The sequence below is a fragment of the Labrus mixtus genome, chromosome 19 (assembly GCF_963584025.1).
Source record: "Labrus mixtus chromosome 19, fLabMix1.1, whole genome shotgun sequence".
Taxonomy (NCBI): domain Eukaryota; kingdom Metazoa; phylum Chordata; class Actinopteri; order Labriformes; family Labridae; genus Labrus; species Labrus mixtus.
The window spans coordinates 2627446-2637882 of NC_083630.1; positions in this window are offsets into that span (position 1 = coordinate 2627446).

Here is a 10437-nt window from a genome sequence, read left to right on the forward strand (position 1 = left end):
CTTTGTTTTGATTGGTTGATGAGGGGGAAGTGGCATTGACGAGTGCAGCGGTGAGAACGTGTTTTTAGACTCAGGTGCCTAACGCTGAGCAGCTGGGTGTTCAATGAAGGGAAATAATCAGAAGTCAATAAACCCATAAAATACACAAGAACAGTCGCATTAGAATAAAATTATAATTTAGCATTTAAAAGGCTTTCTTTTCTTTATACTGATAATATACGGTGATGACAGCCTCCCTCAGGAATGACGGTATTTGCTGCCTGTCAGTTTGAAGCCCTGTGACCCCCAATTCACACATACTCCATGCGCGCCGCGGTCCGTCAGCGCCACGGTTTTGCTCCGTCGGACGGCTCGTTCCCATTCACACTGGATCCGTTTCTGGGACGTCAGCGCAGCGGAGCGCACCCATGACACATCACAGGAGAACTACAAGATCCCGCGGGAATAAAGAGAAAAACATGCAAATGATGATGATTCACAGCGTTCACTATGATTTCCCTCTCACTGTCGTGTCCGTGTCTGCAGGACATGTTTGCTTTACGGTACCTGACGTGCGAGCCGTGAATCTGTCACAGTCTGGTCCCTCTTTTTTTTTCATTTTTATGGGTAAGCAGTCACAGATTCATCCACAAATAATGAAACACGCCCGAGGCAAGAACATTTGCATTCAGCCTCATAAACAAAGAGTGACACGCGGCTGGAGCACGGAGGTAATCTGTTAATTTCATCAGCCTCCATCAGAGATCACAGGGAGCTCTGTGACACACGGCTTTTCACCGCAACACAAAGTTAGTCACTTCTCGGCTTTTGTTGGGGAGAATCTAATTAAACAAGAGATTTAAAAGCATGTTTTTCAACCTGCAGGTAATCTATCACAGTGCTGCAGAAACACGACTCAGTAACGAGCTCTGTTTGCTTGGAAATTAACCTGTCTTACTCCTCTACCTGATGTGAGAGAACGGCTGTGGGTGGAAAGTATAAGTGCATATTAGACTGAAAATAACTTCTACAGTCGAACGGTTTCACAAGATTATCTTACTATGGGATTTGATTTTTCCTGCCCTCACTGCTGTCCTCCCTCATTTAATGATTTTACCTCCAGCATGACAGCTAAGAAATCCAAACTCCACCTTTAACACAACTAAAAAAGGTCTCTTTAACTGGTCGCTTCTAAACACAGACTGTAAATATGAATGTTTGAAGACTGGAGTCCCATCGATGGCGGTCTCCATGCTGGAAATGCTGTCTCAGTCTAACTTTCAGTCAACCTAACGACAGACTGAGAACTGGAGCTGAGGCGGGTTTTAAACCTCCTGACAAACCGTTACACCACGCCCACCTGTCAATCATCTCAGCTACGCCCCTAAGGCCCTGAGTATACTACGTGTACGCAAACGCATGGTAACAGCCTTGCGTATCCTGCGCTGGTTTGGAGCGTTGGTTGTGCACGTCCTCAGAAGTTAACGATACATGCCCGCAAGACGCAATATGCATATAACCACTAGGAGCAGTGTAGAGTTGTCTGTTGTTGAGACCGGAAGTGACAACATCGGAGACACCAGAGAGCCGCTACAACAATGGAGGAAAGTTTTGAAGACAGAAGAAGAGTCAATCGATCACATCCGCAACTACCATCTGATTAATGTTGTGCTCCCTCTACAGAAATCTTCCAGTAACACGTGAACATTCACTACGTATATGTGTACAGTGTGTGTCGATCGAGACATGAGCTAATCACACCTATTTGTTTTTTTGAACCAGGCTGTAAACATGTTCATCTCTGCTGTAAAAACAGGCTTTTTAGAATGGGTGTGTATGTGACTTCCTGTGCTTCTGCAGCCAGCCTCTAGTGGACACTCGAGTAACTGCAGGATTTTACACTTCAGCATTGGCTTCATTGTTCAACAGCGGAGGTCGCTGCTTGGTTCTAAACTGTCTGGTGCAGTGGACGTTCCCTCTATTTGTCCCTGTTCACATCCTGACTGCTCATGTATTCATAGAAATGTGAGTATCAGATCAAAGTGTGCGTGTTTGACCACACACGTCTTAGTGTGTATCTGAGATCAGCGTCTGTCACAGGACAAACACACACACACACACACCCCACACACACACACACACACACACACACACACACACACACACACACACACACACACACAGACTCAGGAGGACACACTCCAGTGGTTTGATAACAGACTGTATCACAACAGGTTTGCATTCAGCTTCAGGTTATCAGACTCACCTGTGATGAGTTATTTTGTCCCTCTATTTGGATTCTTTCAGGGTCAGAATCTGAAAAATGTTCAAAGGAACAGAGCAGCGTGAGAAACAGATGATAGCCCTTTTCAGGACGCTTTTTTTTGCAACATTTTCGTAACACAGCTCAGCCGTCACCACGTCTTTGTATATTCAGATTGACTCTGCTGGCTCCACTGAAACCGTCTCTCGTCTATAACGCCTCTGTTACCACCTGTGAATACGGTACAGAGAGGGGATGACTTCTTCCCCCTATTACCCTCTGCAACATTCAGACTGAAGATGAAACGTAACCGGGGCGTAAATATCTTGGCTTGAACTGCAGTTTGAAAAGGGCCAGAGAAACCACAGAGTTATGAAGTTGATGGTTATTTTAGCGCCCATGGAAGGTTATCTAATCACACCTATTTGTTTTTTGAACCAGGCTGTAAACATGTTAATCTCTGCTGTAAAAACAGGCTTTTTAGAATGGGTGTGTATGTGACTTCCTGTGCCTCTGCAGCCAGCCTCTAGTGGGCACTCGAGGAACTACAGGAGGTTGCCGCTGAGTGTACCCAATGAAAACTGGGATGGGCTACAGGACAGTCCGTGCGGGAGAAGCGGTAGATAATGTCTGGAAGTTATAAATTTGTATCTGCGTGTTAAGGGTCGGAGGACCATTTTGAAGTGTTGTGCTTTTTAAAGGACTGAACACAGATGGATGTGACTGCTTTAAAGAGGTTTACAAAGACTCAACACACATGCAGCAAATATGAAAACAAAGGATTACAGTATAAAACCATCAAATGTCAGATCCTCTAGCATAAAATACGCTCACAGTAAATGACTCATTATACATCCTCAGTTATTCCAGCAGCAGTAGATTCATATCGCTACATGTTCCGTGTTGCTGATTGTTGGGATCTAATGGAACACATTTTGTTCCTTTGCCTCCTGCTGGCTTTGATCAGAGAGGATTTGTTGGTATTTTTCTGCGGTTGCTTTCCATTGATCGGTCGGTGGCCTTGCAGGGCTGCTGCTCTCAGTTCCATTTCAGCTAAATTAATGAAAGTTCCCCAGAAAAGTCATTTTGTTCACACGCTGTAATGACTGGGTGGTTCCTGTCAATAATCCCGGCTAGCTCATAATTGATTTTAAATTCACCTCACCCTGGAATAAGACCAGGTGCCTCTAAAGTTCTGCCTCCAATCCCCTGAGAAACTTTCCCCATGCACGGCCTCTGCAGCATCTGTTTTATGTACGACCTGTTTTCTGAGTCACCTGCACAGGTTAGATTGCTCCGAACTGTGTGCTGTATGCCAATTCCCTCTGAGGCTGGAAACTGAAGTGAGAAAGAGCCTCTATTTTTCTGAGACAGTCATTTCCTTGAAGTCAGGAGAAGGAGTCAGGAAACAGCTGCCAGACCCGGTTTACTCCGACGTTCAGAAACACAACGTATATCTAAGCCGACACGTCAACAGAGGAGGCTAAACTTTCTTTGATAAATTCTAATCGCATCAAGAAATCCCCCTCCTCATCTCCCCAAAGCCCTAATGTAATATCTGTTTTATGAGACTCATCCGCCTCTTCAGCTCGCTTAGAGTTTAGGACACACAAATCAGATGCTCGTTTTTTTTCTTCTTCTGTGAGATGGAGAAATCTCTGCGCTCTCTCTGTCTCCATGGTGAGTTTCATCAAAAGCTGGGGGGAAAAAAGCCCCTCCCTGTCAGAAATGACCTCCAGATAATTATCATGTCACCCGTCTAAGTGGAGCAGTAATGTGTCTTTTAATGTGCAAGCCTCAACGTGCCTCAGGGTGCAGCGAGAATATTACCCCTCACTAAAAGAGGGCGAGAGGTTGAACAGCAAAACAAACTGTCGTATTACAATTCTGACATCCTGCAGCTTTTTACCGACTGATCGACCACCGGATGCACGCTACATTGTCAGCTTTAGAAATAAATATAATCCATACGTTGATCTCTAAATGTACTATGGGAGGTAAAGCCTTCAGTGATCGGGCTCCTCTCCTCTGGAATCGTCTTCCAGCCGGGGTCCGGGAGGCAGACACAGTCTGTATTTTTAAGAATAGACTTAAAACTTTCCTTTTTGATAAATCTTATAGTTAGGGCTGGTGCTGGTGTAGACCAGCTCTTAGTTATGCTGCTATAGGCTTAGACTACCAGGGGAACTGGCACCCTGAGCTCCTCTCTCTCTCTCTCTCTCTCTCGTCTCTTTACCTGCTTTTTGTAACATAACAATGAGTAAGGTCTTTTACCTGCTTTTTGTAAAGTGTCTAGAAATAACACTTGTTATGAGTTGACGCTATACAAAATCAAAATTGATTGATTGATGTCTGGTTTATTCTTCTGAGATTCTCTGGAACAAGCCGCTGGTATAAATTCAACTTTTTCACTTTCAGTTATAACAAACAGAGCTGCATGGTGGTCAGTGCTGTCCCATCACAGCAAGGAGGTTCCTGGTTTGAATCCCCATCTGACAGGAGTCTCTCTGTGAGGAGGTTCCTGGTTTGAATCCCCGTAATACAGGAGTCTCTCTGTGAGGAGGTTCCTGGTTTGAATCCCCGTCTGACAGGAGTCTCTCTGTGAGGAGGTTCCTGGTTTGAATCCCCGTCTGACAGGAGTCTCTCTGTGAGGAGGTTCCTGGTTTGAATCCCCGTCCTTCAGGAGTCTCTCTGTGTGGAGTCTGCATGTTCTCCTCGTTCATGTGTGGGTTCTCTCCTGGTACTTCCTCCCACAGTCTAAAGACATGCTCGTTAGGTTAACTGCTGACTCTAAATTGTCTGTAGGTGTGAATGTGAGTGTGGCTGGTTGTCTGTCTCTATATGTCAGCTCTGTGATTGGCTGGTGAACAGTTCCCCCCCCGCGCGAACCCGAACGGGAAACTGAACACATCACACATATTGTGCGTAACATAATTTTTTTGATGGATCCAAATAAACCATTTAAAACACCAAACAGATTAGAGCAGCGTGAAACCAGCACAGCTCGGGTTCTGCACATCAAAACATCTGTTTGTGGTTCTCACACGTTAACAGAGTGCTTCCTCGTTAGGGATCCTTTTCTTTTTGTTGCCATACACACACAATAACAATGTGAGCCGCCTGTCAGTGGAAACTTTGAGCGGGCGTATTTGTCTCTGAGGTTTCTGTTGAAACATTTCCAGCTGGTTTCTCTGCTGCCGGCTCAGGCGATCTACTGGAGCTGATCCAAAACCCTTAAACCTCAAGTCTGAGCTAGGACGAAATTAAAACTATCTATACAGACGACCTTATGATCCACAGGAAAAAACAGACAACAGTTCAATCTGCTGTAAAGGCCAAAGACGGGAGCACAATAACAAAGCCCGTCTGTGATTTATATGGAAATCAGCCAATCTGGACTCTGTGACAAGAAATGAAAATGGAGCCTTGTTGCTGATACAAGGGTTCAATTACTTTTGTTTTTCTGAGGCTGACTCACACGAGGATTTGCTCTCCCATCTCCGAGCAGAAGGAAGGAAATAACACAAGTTTAAAAAACGAGTCTCTGCTGTTGCTTTAAAGGCTTCAGATTTCACAGAATCTGAAAAACTTTATCTTCAAAATAAAAGTCTCTGATCTTCTTATTATTGTTAATACATTTTTAAATTTAAACAGAATGAAGCTCCAGTAGATCGCTGAAATGAAGCGTTTCAGGCCGAGGCTGAAATTAGGGATTTTAATGACATCAGTACGAAATAAATGAGGAGGTTTCAGAGCACCACGTCTCGCAACGCTCCTCAACAGGTGTCCAAGAGTGACATCATCAATACTGACAGTGAGGATAAGACTTACTGCACATACTTCAGCAGAGTAGAGAGAAACCTCTGAAAAGGTAAACACATTTTGAAAAGAGGGGGACATGACAACCTAAAATAAGACGACATAGATTCATTTGTATCCCTCTTGATTAATCTCAGATCATTCTTCACCGGGAGGCACCTAATCAAAACGTGAGAGTGAATCTAAAGAGCCTCTAAAAGCAACGAGGCTCCGCACTGAGCAGCGTGTTGATCTGCCATCCACCACAGATGATGGATCACACCAGGAGGATCAATCTCTCAGAGAGCCGTCATCAATTATGAAGTGAAGTTTGTCTTTAATCCCAGAAAAATAACCGTTCACTCTTTTCCATTCATCACGGCAGCTGCTCCTCGTGTTTCACCTTCGTTGCATCACTCGTTTGATCTCTGCTTGTTGGACGTTTCCCTCTGGAATAAAGATGGACAAAGACTTCTGTGACTGTCTGAGGTGATGAAGAGAATCCCCGACTGGCATAGTGGTGAGTGCCTGCTACCTATATGCGGAGGGTGTGGTCCTCAAAGGCGTGCAGCCCGAGTTGGAATCCGACCAGCGGCTCCTTTTACCCTCCCTCTCTCTCTCTCTCTCGGTTTGACCTGCGGTGTAGAAGAGCTTCAGACTAGAAAATAAATATACTGTACAAGCTCAAGTCCATTTTCTCCTGAAATCAGGCTATGACAGTGAGTTGTGTGTTTACCTGAGTTTTGTTTGCTTCTCTTAGCCATTTCATGCTTTTGGATCCAGCAACCACTTAGGGATGTGCGTGTCTTTTTTGATTTTTCATTGATTTCAGAAGAGCAGCAATTAGCTTCGGCCTTAAAAAAAGAGAATTTGAACATATCTCCAGTCATCACACACCACACTGGCTCCCTTTAATCCCTTTAATTGTCCATAAAGCCCTCAGTGGTTCAGCTCCTGAGGACATTTCTGACCTGCTCAAAGACTATAACCCGACCCCACCCAGCCCCTCAGGTCATCAGGTGGAGGTCTGTTAGTTGTACCCAAAGTTAGATCAAAGTTGGGATAGCGGTCCTTTAGGTACTGTGGTCCTTCTCACACACAAACACACAGCTGTAAAGTCGATTTGCATTTATTTTGTATGTCTGATCGTGCATTTTTTGATTGTGTATCTTTTTCTGAGTTTGCTAAATTGTTTTCCTAATGTGAAGCGTTTCAGCTGCTCTACAAACCTGTTTCATGAGCTCCTGCTGTCACCTCACCTGCTGGTCCTGATCAGCTGATGAATGTCTTTCATATCGCAGGGAGATATACGGCTGCTGATGGGATGGACCCGTCACTGCAGCTGAGGAAGCTTTAATCAATTAATAAAAACCACCGCCGACACAAATCACAGCGAAAACAAGCAGTCGCACAACAACAGAGAGATTTATCGACGCTCTCACACCAGAATGACTTTCATTTATGTGACAACATGTCGACCAGCTTCACGCCCTTCTCTTCTCTGCTCTCTCTCAGCGTCGCCTTGTTTAAGTCCGATCTGTGCAGACTGAGGAGTGAATGAGTGAGAGCTCAAAGCCGGCTCTGATCTGGGAGGTTTCCTGAATCATTTAAGGCTCAGATTAAAGAAATGTGAAAGCAGACATCTCTTAATGACGTGTATCTGGGGATTCTAAGCTGCATGCTATTATTTTCCTTCCATTCAATCCCGTGGAAAATGAGCGTTGCTCTATTCCCACAGGTGTGCATTAGTTTCAGAGCCGCTGCCTTTTCATGGCACACTGCCAGAGATTAACCAGAGCGCATCAATATGCTTCGTATAGAGACATCCTCATCGGATTTCTTCTTCCTTTGCTGTCTCAGCTGCAGCGCCGCTTTTCTAACATCCATTTCTATCTGATTTATGGAGGGTGAGCCTGCAGTCAATGTCACTCTCACTTACTGTAGCTCAACTTTGTCTGTCTCACGGCTGAAACTTCATCTAAAGACCCGCTTTCAGACAGAATTAAAGCTGAGTACGGGAGAGAAAGGGAGGGAGAGATCACTCTTTTTCTAGTTTTCAATGGGATGGATTTTCTGTGTGTGTGTGTGTGTGTGTTTGTGTGTGTGTGTGTGTGTGTGTGTGTGTGTGTGTGTGTGTGTGTGTGTGTGTGTGTGTGTGTGTGTGTGTGTGTGTGTGTGTGTGTGTGCTCTGCAGAGATTGCAAAGGTGAGGCTGCAGTTTATTCATTAAGACATGCACAGATTAATTTGGGTGAAATGCCAGGCTCAGGGACTTGGCTTTCACCCACAGATCAAATCAGCACTCCTGATTGAGCGTCGGGAGCTTTTTAATATGCTTTAGCATCAAACACCTGGAAAATTTAATTACAGTGGGAATAGTGAATGACTGAGATAAATGAAAGCTCAACAGTGACAGGCGAGGAATTAAACATTTTATTTATTACATTACAGTCATAAGGTCTTAATAAACATATTATTGTGAAGAAACAACATGTTTCAATACATCTCAGCTTCTAGCACGATCTGTTGAATGTTGAGTTTATATTAAAGGAAGAATATGTGACATGTTCCACATAAATATCTCATAAATCCAGTCTCTCCTGTGTAAATGTGTCTCTGAGTCCTGACTGTCTACAATGAGTGAGAAGCTTGAGTCCTGCTGGCTGTGTTGTTGTCAGGTCGTGTTTACATGGACGAGACGGCCGGCTCCTCCCCTTGTGTATAAAAGCTGTTTTAGTCAAGAACTAGAGAGAAGAAGAACATACTCACTGATTATTTGGATGTTAGTAAGAGTTTTTAGATCACACTCATTCTGTGTCAGTTTACATGAAATGTGAAGCTACGAGCTAACTAAAGAGCGCTAACATTAGCATGCTAACACAACAATGCAGGACACAGGTGATTGCAGCTCGAGCAAAGGATTTTGTGTAGCTCTTGCACTTGACTCCATCATGTGATCTCGAGTGGAGAGGGGTTGGAGGTGTGTCTCTGGAGGAGAGCAGAGGCTTCAGTATGGAGGAGGTGTGGCCTAACAGCAGTTTGTTTTGGTTTCATGCTGTTGCTCAAGAGCGAAATCTGCTGAATCAAAAAGTCGCACATTCTCCTTTAAAGAGAGACGTTAAACTAAGCCCCAGCCGCCCCTTCGTCATCTGTCACCGGGAAGGTCAAGGGTTCAATCCCCGGATTTTGAAGCAACATGTCCAATGTATCCTTGGGCAAGACACTTAACCTTTCTTCCGCTGCTTCGGCAACAGTTTATGAATGGATGAGTTAATACTGATGGACTTTTTACTCAGCGGCCTCTACCATCAGTGTGTGAATGGATGAGTTAATACTGATGGACTTTTTACTCAGCGGCCTCTACCATCAGCGTGTGAATGTGTGTGAATGGATGAGTTAATACTGATGGACTTTTTACTCAGCGGCCTCTACCATCAGCGTGTGAATGTGTATGAATGGATGAGTTAATACTGATGGTCTCTTTACTCAGCGGCCTCTACCATCAGTGTGTGAATGTGTATGAATGGATGAGTTAATACTGATGGACTCTTTACTCAGCGGCCTCTACCATCAGCGTGTGAATGTGTATGAATGGATGAGTTAATACTGATGGACTCTTTACTCAGCGGCCTCTACCATCAGCGTGTGAATGTGTATGAATGGATGAGTTAATACTGATGGACTCTTTACTCAGCGGCCTCTACCATCAGCGTGTGAATGTGTATGAATGGATGAGTTAATACTGATGGACTCTTTACTCAGCGGCCTCTACCATCAGCGTGTGAATGTGTATGAATGGAAGAGTTAATACTGATGGACTCTTTACTCAGCAGCCTCTACCATCAGTGTGTGAATGTGTATGAATGGATGAGTTAATACTGATGGACTCTTTACTCAGCGGCCTCTACCATCAGCGTGTGAATGTGTATGAATGGAAGAGTTAATACTGATGGACTCTTTACTCAGCAGCCTCTACCATCAGCATGTGAATGTGTATGAATGGATGAGTTAATACTGATGGACTCTTTACTCAGCGGCCTCTACCATCAGCGTGTGAATGTGTATGAATGGAAGAGTTAATACTGATGGACTCTTTACTCAGCAGCCTCTACCATCAGCGTGTGAATGTGTATGAATGGAAGAGTTAATACTGATGGACTCTTTACTCAGCAGCCTCTACCATCAGCGTGTGAATGTGTATGAATGGAAGAGTTAATACTGATGGACTCTTTACTCAGCAGCCTCTACCATCAGTGTGTGAATGTGTATGAATGGATGAGTTAATACTGATGGACTCTTTACTCAGCGGCCTCTACCATCAGCGTGTGAATGTGTATGAATGGAAGAGTTAATACTGATGGACTCTTTACTCAGCAGCCTCTACCATCAGTGTGTGAA